Here is a 14,656-nt window from a genome sequence, read left to right on the forward strand (position 1 = left end):
ATAATTGGAGGATAGTCGTTATCCGAACTTTGAAAAAGTGGACATCGAGTCCAAGGGTTGAAAGTCCCTAGGAAAACTTGGCTAGTGAGGTGCGTTGGTGCACCAATTTTGTTTCATGTGCAGGATTTGATTCCAGCACGGGTTATCATCATTTTTGCATCATGGGTTATCATTATTTTGCATCAAGGGATACATGTGTGAGTAGCAATCATGGTGAGTTCATGGGTTGTGCTGAGTTCATAATTCATAGAACTATGTGGATTTGGTTATGATTATAGTTTGTTGGTTGTCATTATGTCATAATGTGCCTTATGTGGTTCATGGTTTATTGTGTTAGTCATTTGATGACTTAGTGTTTTAGATGTATAACTTAATTATGTGCCTACTTAAGTTGAGTCAGACTATCATGCTACGAAAATTAGAGTTAGGGTGTATGATCCCTTTTTTATTTCACGAAGCTTAGGCTTTAGGTTATATGACCTTTCATCCTTGGGATGTTGAGCATTCTTGCATGTCCTTGGGGATTCCAAATGATGCATTTACTTGTATAATGCATTCCCTACTGAGTGGCTATGCTCACCCCCTATTATATAAACATTTTTCAAGAACAGAGTAACTACGGATGATTTTAGAGTTGAAGATTCACCTTTGGGCTTACTTGTGGAATTATGTCTTTATTCTCCTTGGATGTATTCTTGATGTATTCTATTTTCTCAGAAATGTAATTCTATGTTTACTTCAAGGATGTATGACTAAAGTATTTCAAAACAATGTAATGAGGCCAAGGGCCATTTTTTTTTAAATGCATGTTATATGTGCCTTTCTTATCCAATGTATGATTAAGGTATCTTATGATATTTATAGTGTTTAGTGTTTTAATATCATTTCATGTTTCATTTCATTTGGGATACACCTTAGAGGTCTTAGGGATTTATTATAGGAAAGGGGGGAATAAGGTATCATATGTTGAGTTTTCCCCTTCTTTAAGTTTTAGTCATGGTTACTATTCATCGATTTTTTTCTACAACCAAACCGACCATTCCGGGACTTTCCGTGGTCATTTAGGTTTATTTGAGCACTGCATATTCAATTTAGACCTTAGGAAACCTTCTCCAAAGCCTACTTCCATTTCGTGGGCAACACCTCAGCATTTGGACGTTCGGACATAGCTATAGTTTCGAGTTGGACAGTTTTGACACCCGATCTTTTTACGACCATAACATATCATTTTAAATCAAAATTAGTTGATTCTTGAGTCTAAATTCAAGGATTGTGAGATAGCTTTCCAATGGTACTAATCCCATTTTCATATTCAATTCCTATTAATAGATATGCTCATTTTAGTGGGACAGTATCGGGATTTCGTTCAAATCGAGATAGAATTTCCGTGGGATATCAATTCCAAGGGCCTTAGAACTTCTTATGAGGTTACCAAATGATTATATGGGATTCATTTGATCTCATTTGACTTTTTGGGAGTCAAATTTCCTTCTCTTTTGGTAAAATAACCATTTTACCCCTATTCTTGTTTTTAGCTATTTTCAACCTTAACTTCCGTATTCATCTTCTATTTAAGTTTCATGACTTCTTAGAAGGCAGGTCATTTGATGTCTTAGAAGTAGTTTCTATCTCTAGAGACCTCATTTATTTTTCTGCTTCCATGTTTTGGACTCGATATTGAGTCAGTTTCCGGATTACTCGCTGATGCTCTGGGTTATGAAATTTGGGCCGCCACAAACATTTACTGGACTTGGCCACTCAATGATTGCTTGCACTTTGGACTGGTCCACTTAGATTCCTTTTGAGGACTTCATATCTGAAGAGCGCTGAAAAGTGCACATTTAAACCCCTTAAGCTTTGGTGTTCTAGGACCTTTATCTATCTTATTTTCCCGCTTTAGATTGATTTTGTGTTATTTCTATTTTTAGGTACTTGTCCCTAAAATAAGCTAACTCAGCCAAATAAAAGCAGAAATGAAGCAATTCTAGGATGAATCAAAGAACGGAGCAAAGTAGAGTAAAAGGAAGCAAAGGGTGGAATTTCAGCAACTTCGATCGATCTGAAGAAAAGTTCGATCGATCCAACTTTCGTTGATCTCAGCACTTCCAGATGGATCTGAGCCATGTTTGTCCCTATTCAAAGATCTCAAAGTTCGATCGATCCAACTTCATTCGCTGATCGATCGAACCATCTTGTCCTTATCCAAATGATTGATCTTATCCAACTGTACCACCCTACCAACTACTTTTGTCCTTTTCCCTAAAATATCTCAGATTTGTTTTTATCCAAAAAGGTGCCGATGTTGAGGATCGATCCAGCTTCAATTCGATAGATCTCAGCCATGTTCGATCGATCTCACCACAAGTTCGATCGATCGAACTTCCTAAATCCTGAGAAAATCCAAATTCCAGCTTATTAAAAGTTGTCTCATATCTAATCATTAGAGGATTATTGGTGTACGAGCCCAGCTCATTTTGGGTGATATTTGACCTACCTATATAAGGAATATGAGCCACTTTTTGAGAGATACATATATACTTAGACTTAGAGATACATAGAGGGGTTTTTGGAGAGAATTCTTAGTGAGGAAGCAAAGGAGAAAAGGAGGCTAGAGACACCATTAGAGGCTCTTCATCAACCAAGGAGCAAATTTCTTCCATGGAGCTTGCCCTTGAGGGTTGGGAGACATCATCCATGAGTGGCTAGATATCCTCTTAGGGCTAGAGTTAGCCCTAAGCATGCTTTCTACATCTTAATTTATGTAATTTTTAGGAGACTTGTATTGTGATACATGTTTTGACACTTTTATAAATATAGATCTTATTTATTCAATGATTTATATGGTTTAATGCTTCCAATTGATCATTTCATTCTATCCATATGTCTATGTATGCTAGAATAGATGTTCATGTGTTTGTCTCTATTTTTTATGTTGTTGATGCATGTCTATGTGTATTAATACTATAAATCTAGAAATTATCAAGACATAGTGCTTAATGGAATGTTCTTGTGGTTTATTTAATGGTTTATACTCATTTCTTGATGGATTGTACCTCTCCCTTAGTTTAATTAGTTTAATTTCATGCCATTAGCTTAATTGTAGTGTAATTGTAGTTTAGATGTTAAATGTGAGGACAATCCATGCTTATTGTTGATGTTCCATACTTATGAAAGTAAGTAACATATATCTCTAACCTTGTGATGTGTTTGGTTGTGAGCTTAAAAAAAGGATTAATGGCTTAATTTGATATGTTGTGCTATCCACCATGTTGCTTAGACAATATATGCTTAATTTGTCATCCATGATAGTTGAAACAACCACACACACACATTATGTTGCAATACATGTTTTTCCCCTCATTAATCATTCATTAAGGGTATAGAAAAGTATATTTAGTGGTGATCTCTAAACCCCAAGATCTCTCTCTCTCTCTCTTTTATTCTCTTTGTTGCATTATTGTTTACTTTAGTTTAATTTGCATCTAGTGTAATTCAACCAACCAACCACTATTTTGATCACTTAACCTACTTACCATAATCTTGATTCCTCAACCTAGTACGACCCACAATCCCTTGGGACGATCCCTACTTGCCCTAGCTATATTTTTAGTGAAAGGTAGTAGTGGCAATTTCTAAATGTAAAACTTGGCCACATTCATCATAGCTCTACACCACTATCCTTTTTGGTGGTGCAACAAACCGTGTGGGTTCAGGAGTGACGAACCAGGACCACACCAAGTTTTTGGCACCGTTGCCGGGGATTGATTGAAGGCAACGTCGTATTTGTGGATTCAATTAGGAATTAGTACTCTTTTGATCGTGTCTTTACTTTATTTTCATTTCAATTTTTGTTACTTATTGTGTTTGTTCTCGTTTGACTAGAAGTATTGAGCTAAGAAGGTGAGCAAAGGAACATCCAAGCAAGGAGCTAAGCAAGTAAGGAAAAATGCTAAAATCATTAAAATAATAATAATAATAAATAAATAAATAAATATTGCTAAGCTAAAACCTAAAAAAAAAAAATTTGGAGTTGAAGTGCTAAAGGACCTTTGTGAGCTTTTTCTTACTCAATCTCTAGTTAAATCGTCGGCCCGCATGGAGGCTTGTAATTCAATTCTTAGATAAATTGTGAGCTCGCGTGGAGGCAATTTACTTCTCTTGCATATTGTTGTTAAAGCATGGAGTATGGAAACATTGTATGTAGAGGAATTTTGTTGATTGTTAATTTGTTGTGAAAGTGAAGTGTTTGTCATTATTACTTGTTGTGTTGCATTGTGCATGCATGGTCGTAGATCATTGAGACCCACTCTTGTCCCTCTAAATTTTCATCTTGAATCCATTGTTCGAAACCCTAGGGGAAGAGGAAGTTCTAGTCAATCCATTTCATCAATGGAAGGACACAATGAGGACCATATGGAGGACCTTGGTTACATAGACCAACAAGGCATCCTCCACCCCAATGTGCATCATGATAACATGCAAGTTCCATTAGGCATGCTGAGGCCATTCGTTCATCCACCACAACAACAAGGCCAAGCTCCATTAGGAATGCCAAGGCCAATCTATACTCCACCACCTCCTATCATTCAAGGCAATCAAGGTGCCCATGTTGCACCTCCAATTGTTAATCCTCCCCTTACTTTAAGAGATCACTGTATGCCCAATGAATACAATGCACCCACATGCATTCAATTGCCATCATTTAGAGCACACCACTATGAGATCAAACTATAAACCATTCAAATGCTTCCTAACTATCATGGACTTTCAAGTGAAGAACCTTAAAAGCATTTGGATGAGTTTCTTGAAGTATCTTCCACCGTGAGATACACAGACATGCCGGAAGAGGTCTTAAGGCTTAAAATTTTTCCATTCACCCTTAAAGACAAGGCAAAATATTGGTTTAACAATCTTAGGCCTTTTTCAATAACTTCTTGGGCAGAAATGCAACAAGAGTTCTTGAAGAAGTACTATCCGGTTTCTAAGACCAATGCCATGAGAACTTCAATTAAGGAATTTTCACACAGGGATAGGGAAACATTTCATGAGGTTTGGGAACGCTTTAATGAATTACTTAGGAAATGTCCACATCATGACATGTCCAAATGGCAATTAGTTCAATATTTCTTTGAGAGCTTATCGGACAATTACAAGGGCATGGTTGATGCTTCCATGGGTGGCTCTTACATTGATAGGCATGAGGATGACGTGTGGCGTCTTTATGAGAGCATAAGTGAAAATTCTTTGCATCGTACTTTATCTTCGAAGAATGGTAGAAATTCTAGTGGTAGGAAAAGTGTTGGCTTACATCAAGTCAACCACTCCAATGAAATTGCCGCCGAGATGAAATCATCATCTCAAAGGTTTGATCAATTCTTGATCAACCAAAACTTGACAAATCAAGTATCTTCCTTCCCTAACCATTCTCATCATGTATTTAATGAGACATGTATGACTTGTTCAAGTGTTTTACATTCTACTTCCAATTGTCCCCATGGACATGTGCAAAGTGAGCATCATGAACAAGTAAATGCAACATTTGTAAATCAAGGGAATAATCCTTATGGCAATCATTACAATCCTGGTTGGAGGAATCACCCGAATTTCTCTTGGAAAAACCAAGGGGAGGGCTCAAACCCTTCCCAAGGTGGTTTTCAAGGAAAGTACATTCCACCTCTAATACAAGGCCAAGGTTCCTAAGGTTTTAGATCATCATACCAATCATAAGGAAACCAATTCTCAAATTCTCATTTTCCCAATCAATCATATTCCCAAGGAAATGTTAGAAGTCCTGCTTTTGAAGAGAAAGTTTTGACCGCTTTGGGCACTCTAGAGGCAAACACACAATTACTTCATTCTCACTTTCAATCCATTGCAAAGCTAGAAACCCAAGTAGGGCAAATAGCTAGCACTTTAAATGCAAGAGAGAAAGGGAAAATGCCTTTGAATGCCCCACAAAAGCAATAATGCGTTGTGGAAACTCATTCCTCATCGGAAGGTCACACAATAAAGTATGTCAATGCGGTGACTACCTTGAGAAGTGGAAAGATTGTGGATAACCAAGTGGGTATGTCCAATGAAGAGAGTGAACCGGTGCAACCAAAAGTTGACACCCGTCCCGTTTCATATCATATTCCTCCTTCATTGCATATAGATGATCTTTCAAATGAGAATGTGTTGAAAAGTGATTTGAAAAGTGATTTTGAAAAGAAAGATTTGCAAAATGATTTGAAAACTTCTTGTGTTGAAGAGACTTCAAAGAAAAATTCTAAAAAAGTTTTTGAGCCAAAAGCTCCATTTCCGGATGCCTTAAAAGGATCCATTTGAAATGACAAGCAAAAGGCCAAAGCAAATGAAATCATGGATGTGTTTAGGCAAGTGAAAGTCAATCTTCCACTTTTAGATGCAATCAAGTAAATTCCGGCTTATGTCAAGTTCTTAAAAGACTTATGCACCCAAAAGAGGAAGAACAAAAGCCAAGCACCTAGAAAAGTGGTCTTAACCGAGCAAGTAAGCTCAATTTTGTAGTATAACACTCTTCCAAAGTTTAAGGACCCTGGTTCACCTACCACTTCATGCATCATTGGAGATCAAATCATTAATCGGGCTCTTCTTGACCTAGGGGCAAGTGTTAATCTTCTTCCATACTCGGTATATGTCAAATTAGGCTTAGGAGACTTGAAACCGACGTCGGTGGTTTTACAACTTGCCGACCGATCCATCACAAAGCCTAGGGGTATTATTGAGGATGTATTGATTAAGATTTATAAATTCTTCTTTCCCATTGATTTCGTTGTCATTGACACAGAATCGGTCCCAAATCCTAAGAGCCAAATTCCCGTTATCCTTGGCCGTCCTTTCTTGGCAACCGCGGATGCTACCATTAACTGTAGGACGGGGATAATAAAGATCTCATTTGGCCACATGAAGGTAAAGTTGAATATTTTTAACCCAACCCCCAATTCATTTGACAAGCATGAAGAAGTTAATGTTGTAGAGAAAGTTCATGACCTTAAAATGAAGGAATTAAGTTTTTGTGTGAAACCAAAGTTTCAAAAAGTCCATCTTCAACCCTACATTCTAAGAAAATTGTTTCAAAGTCTTGTTTTGAAAGGGCGTGGAAGCCCATAGATTGCATTGACCAAGGACCGAAAACGTCTTTTGAGCTTAATCCAACAAGTTCCTTAAAGAACTATTTGTTGGGTGGAGTTCAAAACACTTATCACCCTATTGAGGAGAGGATGTACTACAAGATGTTTGATCCGGACTAAAAGAGCCCAACGTCTTGCTAGAGACGTTAAAGACTAGCAAGACATTTCGTAGGGTGTCAAAACCCTATTCCTCCCTTATTTCTATCTTTAATTTCATTTCTTGCGAAGTCTAGATATTGGCTTTGGATTCATATGCATTGCTAGGAACTGTGATTAGGATTGCATGCACTTTTATGTTGAAAATGAGCATTTTGCATGAGTTTGATCGATCTCAAAATGAGTTCGATCGATCGAACTTCCCACATACATCAAACTTGCATCCAAATCACTCTCTGTCCAATCGTTCGAACGAAACCTACATATTTCAACTCTCTGTCCCATCGTTTGAACTTGTTCCTAGATCGATCTTTAGTTCTTCGATCGATCCAACTTTATCTTGGATCGATCTACAGTTCCAACACTTAGAAAAATTTTGAACCTGCATCCACCTGCATCCAAAAGCCTCTATATCCCATCGATCGAACATTTCTTCAATTCTATCCATTCTCGATCGATCGAAGGTATTCTGAGATCGATCTTGGGGAGATCGATCTTTGTTTTTCAATTTTGACTTTGTTTTAATTTCTTAATTTCAAAATTTCCAAAAATATATTTTATTATTTAATTTTTATTGTCATTTTTATTTTTCATAAAAATAATAAATAAATAAATAATAAAAAAATAAATAGTAAATAATTTAAATAAATAAATATTTTTCAAAAATCCTAAAAATATTTTTACTTTTTATTTTTATTTATTTTTACTTTTTCAAAAATCCAAAAAATATTTTGTCAGTTATGAGGAGAGATCGATGTCAGTTCGATCGATCTGAGGATTCAGTTCGATCGATCGAACTGTCAAGGGAATGTTTTTAAAAATCGATTCAGGGTCATTCGATCGATTTCACAAGAATCGATCTCAGACCCTCGTTTCCCCTTCGCCGCTGCATCCTAACTCTTCTCCATCTCCGGCGAGACTTCGGCGAGCATCCCAAGTGTCGAATCTCTCTCTCTCTTCTCGGATCTAGGATCTCATCTCCATCTCACCTTCTCTCTATATTCCAGTAAGATCCAAGACATCACCTCTTTGATTCAAGCTTCGATTTCATGAACACATTCTTTAAATGTTAGATCTAAGTTGTTATGATGATGAATAACTCCATTGATGAAGCTTTAAGCTCTTTGTATATATATGTATATATTTTTTGTATTTTTCTTGATTTTGATTTGATTTTGGAGATATGGGCCGAATCAAGTGACCCAATAGGTTGATTTGTTGTGTGGATGGGCCCACGACCATGTTCGTGAAGGCCCCGTGCCATCCACGTCACAAATCTGTGACTTTTCGAGTTTCACTCCACAGTTCGATCGATCGAACTTTTTATTCGATCGATCTGTCGCAGATCAATCTCGATCGAACTTTTTATTCGATCGATCTGTCGCAGATCGATCTCACTTATTCTTGATCGATCGAACTTGCATCGATCTCACTTTTTGTGATCGATCAAACTTCACAGATTTACTTCACACATTCCACACACCATCTTTTGTGTTTCTTGCTATCTCATACATGCCCAATGCCTGTGTTTTTCACATTTGATGCATTCTATACTTATACTGTCTAGCATGCTTCACATCATGTCACTCATTTCTTGTCACTTGCATAGATTCATGTTCCTTATCTGTTTTGTCTATCATATTTGATATACATGATTCTATAAATTGTGCTTTAATTCTTTATGCTGGCACTGACTCCCATTTTGTAAGTTTTCCTTTTATTTTGCAAGCCATGGCTAGGGTCAAGACTGTAGCTCGCGGACACTATCACTACAGGGGCAGGCAGAGTTTGGACAAAGAGGCAAGTCCATCTCATGCCCAGGACCCCATTAAGGAGGAGCCAGCAGAGCCCACTCCACCTCAGTCTCCCTTATTTGACAGCAGATTGCACTCTTGAACCGAGGCATCTTCTTCCCAGGCTGATGCTGAGGCTAAGCATATACCATCTCCATCACCACTACCAGCTCAGCCAGCCCTGCAGTTAGACCGGCCATTACATAGATACTCACGCCTTCGAGTGGCGCACGAGTCGGTCTTTGACACAGACTTCTTTCCCGATCAATACTTACCTGATCAGCATATGATGATATATTCCGGAGGGGCATCTCAGCCATTCTTGCCCCTGTCTCCTACCCGGTGTACCCGAGGCTAGTACGGATGTTCTTCCAGAACCTCCGACCTGCCCCGCGTAACCTAGCGGAGCTAAGGACCACCATTAATGGCCATCCTATCACTATCACAGTGGATACATTGTCCAGATCTTGCCAATGTCCACACATCTGCCCTCCAGAGCTACAGGACACATATCCCACTCTTTACAAGCCATCATATGCAGACATGGCCGTTTTACTCACAGGTCACTATGCCGGTGGCAAGACCTTCGCCACCCGGACCTATCTTTCGACTCTGTCTTGTTCCGTAACATCTTTATGGCTGGCCACAAGACACAGAGGCGCGGTGACTATCTGATAGCTCTGTACGCATTCAATACAGGGCATTGGTTATCTATCCCAGCGCTCATCTAGAGCGTTATGATGAAGCTGTATGTCGACCACATCAGCAAGGCCAAGCCCAAAAGGGCTAAGTATCTCCCATTGAGCCACCTCATCACCCAGATTCTACGTGATCAACGCTATCCCTTCCAGCCACAGGAGAAGACTGGTTATGGGGCCTATTCTTTCAAAAAGAAGGACTGGGATAAGAGCTACAACGCTCTTATCAAGAGTCTCCGGGACGACGCTGCCGAGGCAGCTGAGGAGTTAGAGAGAGAGGAGCTGGCGGTAGCAGCAGCAGCAGACCCGGCAGCGGACAACGTCGCAGTCGATCCGACTGCCGTACACATGGACATTGATTTGGAGCAGCCTGTAGAGGACCCAAAGCAGCACTCTCTTGTTGGGTCACCCGTTCAGGATGTGGAGCAGGCTTAGGATCATCATTCTCCAGCTCCAGCGGCACTTGAGGCTCCTGCTCACATACCCGACTTTGGAGAGTGACTTCAGACTCTGAAGGATGCTGTGGTATCTATCCGTGCAGAGACTGTCTCCATTAAAGCTGACATTGTTTCCCTCTGCATGGATGTCATGACCGCATTCAGAGATCTATCCAAAGACATCTGCGGAGCGCGCCCTGCCCGTCCTACCTCTTCTTCATGATTTCCATATTTTCTTACTCCTCTTATATATCTGTGATATCTGCATATTTTTTATACTGTTATATTATTTTTGCAACCGTGTCTGTCGACTTTGATACTAGATGTACTGTACTTTATTTTTGGTTTATATATGTTTTCTTTATGAATGTCCTATTTTCATATTCTTATATCTATCTGTTTGACTCCATCAGGTGCATCCCAGTGACATCAGTAAGAGAGAGTATTGCCCAAAATTTTCAGGACCACCCTTATACATCTCTCTATTTTCAGTTGCTATCCCATTTACACTTACATGTCTACTATGCACTGTTATTATCCCTTTTTGTTATCTGATGAGTTTTATCCAAGTGCCAAAATTTTAGGACCACAGTTAATCCCATGTTTGGGGAGGCTATGCCACCCACTTTGGATACTTCTGTCCCAGCTATTCTTTGCCTTAGTTACATTGGTATACTCTTTCCTTTTGTTCTCTTTATACATTGAGGACACTGTGCCATTTAAGTTTGGGGGTAATGGTGTTTTGTAGTGTTTATTTTTTAATTCAAAATTTTGAGCATGACTTGTGTATTTGAGGGATTTTCTATGATTGGTCCATGATTAGCTATGATTTTGATCTTTTGAGGACTATATTGCTTAAAATTTAAAAATTGCTTGACTTGATAGTCCAATACTCCTTGTATGCCTTGTGAATGCCATTTAGGGGTAAATTTTTCGAAAGATTGATATCATACTTGAACTTGTGGTCCACATCATTCTGATTTTGTGATTGTTTTGAGATTCACTCTAGTATTCTACACTAGCACAGGCGCACACTATCATTCATTTGTGGGGTATATGCTTTATTGATTATTGAAATGGTTATATCCCAATTAGGCTAGTAGTGCATTGAAAGCTTTCATCCTTGATAAAGTTGGATAACAACCCCTTTTCACTAAGTAGACGAGATTCTAGTCTCATCAAGCACTGAACTTCTCGCGCCGAAAGGTGGAGGGTCCAAACTCTAGGTTAATAAATGAACTTGCTTAAAAAATAATAATAATAATAAAAATAAAAATAAAATAAAAAAAGTTACAAAAGCAATAAAAAAAGTGAAGACTTCTCCCAAAAGGTGAGAAGTGAGAAATGATTAGATGGAGGTTGTTTTGATTTGTAACCTAGTTAATTTGAGCATGTAAGTCATTAAGGGTGTTTGAACACCTAGTGCCCTAAAGCCGTCTGGTTTGGGAGTCATTGACCTAACGCTCGACCTCATGGATCACTAGAAAGCTTAATAGATCAACACATTGCACCATGCTTCCATCTTTGATCCTAAAAAAAATAATAAAAAATAAAAAAAAAATCAACTAAAAAGAATAAGCGCACCTAGAACAATAAAGCTTTAATAAAAGGTCCACTTTTTGTCTTGATGATCGGTACTAGATTTGTGTGCTAGTTTGAGGGTAAGGATGTGATCATTTCTTTAGTTGGCTAAGATAGCAACATATTTGATGCCGGTCCACTCAAAAAGGATTCTAGAGTTGTTTTGATTTTCATGATCATTTTCTTGATGTGTGGAGGATCATATTTGCTTGCTTGATATTGAAATTTTGGGAGATTGCTTGGAAAGGGTTGAAACATTGCATACTTGAGATAGTTTTCTCCCAATGCTTGTTTGCAATATTGGTGCCTCTTTTGAAAGAATGAGCTTAATGTTTGTGAGTATCATTTCTAGAAACCCTCACGAGACTTCACTCGTCCACTAAGGGTAACCTAGGGGTTTAAAAGGCTTGTTGCATATGCTAAATGTAATCGTATTCCCTACGAAAGTGGCATTATCCATTTATTGCTTTCTAGTTAATAGTTGTATAGTTATTCATTTCATTCCTTTACTTTCTAGTTCATTTCTAGGGACTAGCAATATTTAAGTTCGGGGGTGTGATGAGCGCTGAAAAGTGTGCATTTAAATCCCTTAAGCTTAGGTGTTCTAGGACCTTTATCTATCTTATTTTTCCGCTTTAGATTGATTTCGTGTTATTTTTATTTTCAGGTATTTATCCCTAAAATAAGCTAACTCGGCCAAATAAAAGTAGAAATAAAGCAATTCTAGGATGAATCAAAGAAATGAGCAAAGTAGAGTAAAAGGAAGCAAAGGGTGGAATTTCAGCAACTTCAATCGATCTCAAGAAAAGTTTGATCGATCCAACTTTCATTGATCTCAGCACTTCCAGATGGATCTGAGCCATGTTTGTCCCTATTCAAAGATCTCAAAGTTCAATCGATCCAACTTCATTCGCTGATCGATCAAACCATCTTATCCTTATCCAAATAATTGATCTTATCCAGCTGTACCACCCAACCAACCACTTTTGTCCTTTTCCCAAAAATATCTTCAAAATATCTCAGATTTGTTTTTATTCAAAAAGGTGCCGCCGTTGAGGATCGATCCAGCTTTAATTCGATAGATCTCAGCCATGTTCGATCGATCTCACCACAAGTTCAATCGATCGAACTTCCCAAATCCCGAGAAAATCCAAATTCCAGCTCATTAAAAGTTATCTCATATCCAATCATTAAAGGATTATTGGTGTACGAGCCCAGCTCATTTTGGGTGATATTTGACCTACCTATATAAAGAATATGAGCCACTTTTTGAGAGATACATATATACTTAGATTTAGAGATACATAGAGGGATTTTTGGAGAGAATTCTTAATGAGGAAGCAAAGGAGAAGAGGAGGCTAGAGACACCACTGGAGGCTCTTCATCAACCAAGGAGCAGATTTCTTCCATGGAGCTTGCCCTTTAGGGTTAGGAGACATCATCCATGAGTGGCTAGACATCCTCTTGGGGCTAGAGTTAGCCCTAAGCATGCTTTCTACATCTTGATTTATGTATTTTTTAGGGGACTTGTATTGTGATACATGTTTTGACACTTTTATATATATAGATCTTGTTTATTCAATGATTTATATGGTTTAATGCTTCCAATTGATCATTTCATTCTATCCATATGTCTATGTATGCTATAACAGATGTTCATGTGTTTGTCTCCATTTTTTGTGTTGTTGATGCATGTCTATGTGTATTAATGCTAAAGATCTAGAGATTGTCAAGACATAGTGCTTAATGGAATGTTCTTGTGGTTTATTTGATAGTTCATACTCATTTCTTGATGGATTGTACCTCTCCCTTAGTTTAATTAGTTTAATTTCATGCCATTAGCTTAATTGTAGTATAATTGTAGTTTAGATGTTAAATGGGAGGACAATCCATACTTGTTATTGATGTTCCATACTTATGAAAGCAAGTAACATATATCTCTAACCTTATGATGTGTTTGGTTGTGAGCTTAAAGAAAGGATTAATGGCTTAATTTGATATGTTGTGCTATCCACCATGTTGCTTAGACAATATATGCTTAATTTGTCATCCATGCTTGTTAAAATAACCACACACACACACTATGTTGCAATACATATTTTTCCCCTCATTAATCATTCATTGAGGGTGTAGAAAAGTATGCTTAGTGGTGATCTCTAAACCTCAAGATCTCTCTCTCTCTTTTATTCTCTTTATTGCGTTATTGTTTACTTTAGTTTAATTTGCATCTAGTGTAATTCAACCAACCAACCACTATTTTGATCACTCGACCTACTAACCCTAATCTTAATTCCTCAACCTAGTACGACCCACAATCCCTTGGGACGATCCCTACTTGCCCTAGTTATATTTTTAATGAAAGGTAGTAGTGGCAATTTCTAAATGTAAAACTTGGCCACATTCATCATAGCTCTACACCACTATCCTTTTTGGTGGTTCAACAAACCGTGTGGGTTCGGGAATGACGAACCAGGACCACACCAATATCCCAAAAATAGCACTCGATTTGTTAAAAAGTTGTAATTTTTTAAGTTTATGAACAATTTTTCCTCCCTTAGAGTAGTCAAGAGAGCTTATAGGTGTTCAAGATGTTTCTTTTTGGAAGTGCTATACACAATAATGTAATCCAAATATACTACAACAAACTTTCCAATATAAGGTTTCAACACATGATTCATCACTCGCATAAAGGTGTTTGGTGCATTTGATAAACCAAATTGCATAACCAACTATTCATACAACCCCTCACGAGTTTTGTAAGATGTCTTCCACTCATCTCTGGGGCGAATTCTAATTTGGTGGTATTCACTTTTGAGATAAATCTTTGAGTACACTTTGGC

At 37.9% G+C, this 14,656-nt stretch overlaps 1 pseudogene; it reads right to left on the bottom strand.

Moving 5' to 3' along the window:
- Positions 1-5,000: 5,000 nt before the first annotated feature.
- LOC132280345 (small nucleolar RNA R71) lies at positions 5,001-5,099 on the bottom strand (annotated as a pseudogene).
- Positions 5,100-14,656: the final 9,557 nt, after the last annotated feature.

This window comes from Cornus florida, unplaced genomic scaffold, assembly GCF_030987335.1.
Source record: "Cornus florida cultivar Cherokee Brave unplaced genomic scaffold, ASM3098733v1 CherokeeBrave_3.0.0_Hap2_Chr10, whole genome shotgun sequence".
In the NCBI taxonomy this organism is placed as follows: domain Eukaryota; kingdom Viridiplantae; phylum Streptophyta; class Magnoliopsida; order Cornales; family Cornaceae; genus Cornus; species Cornus florida.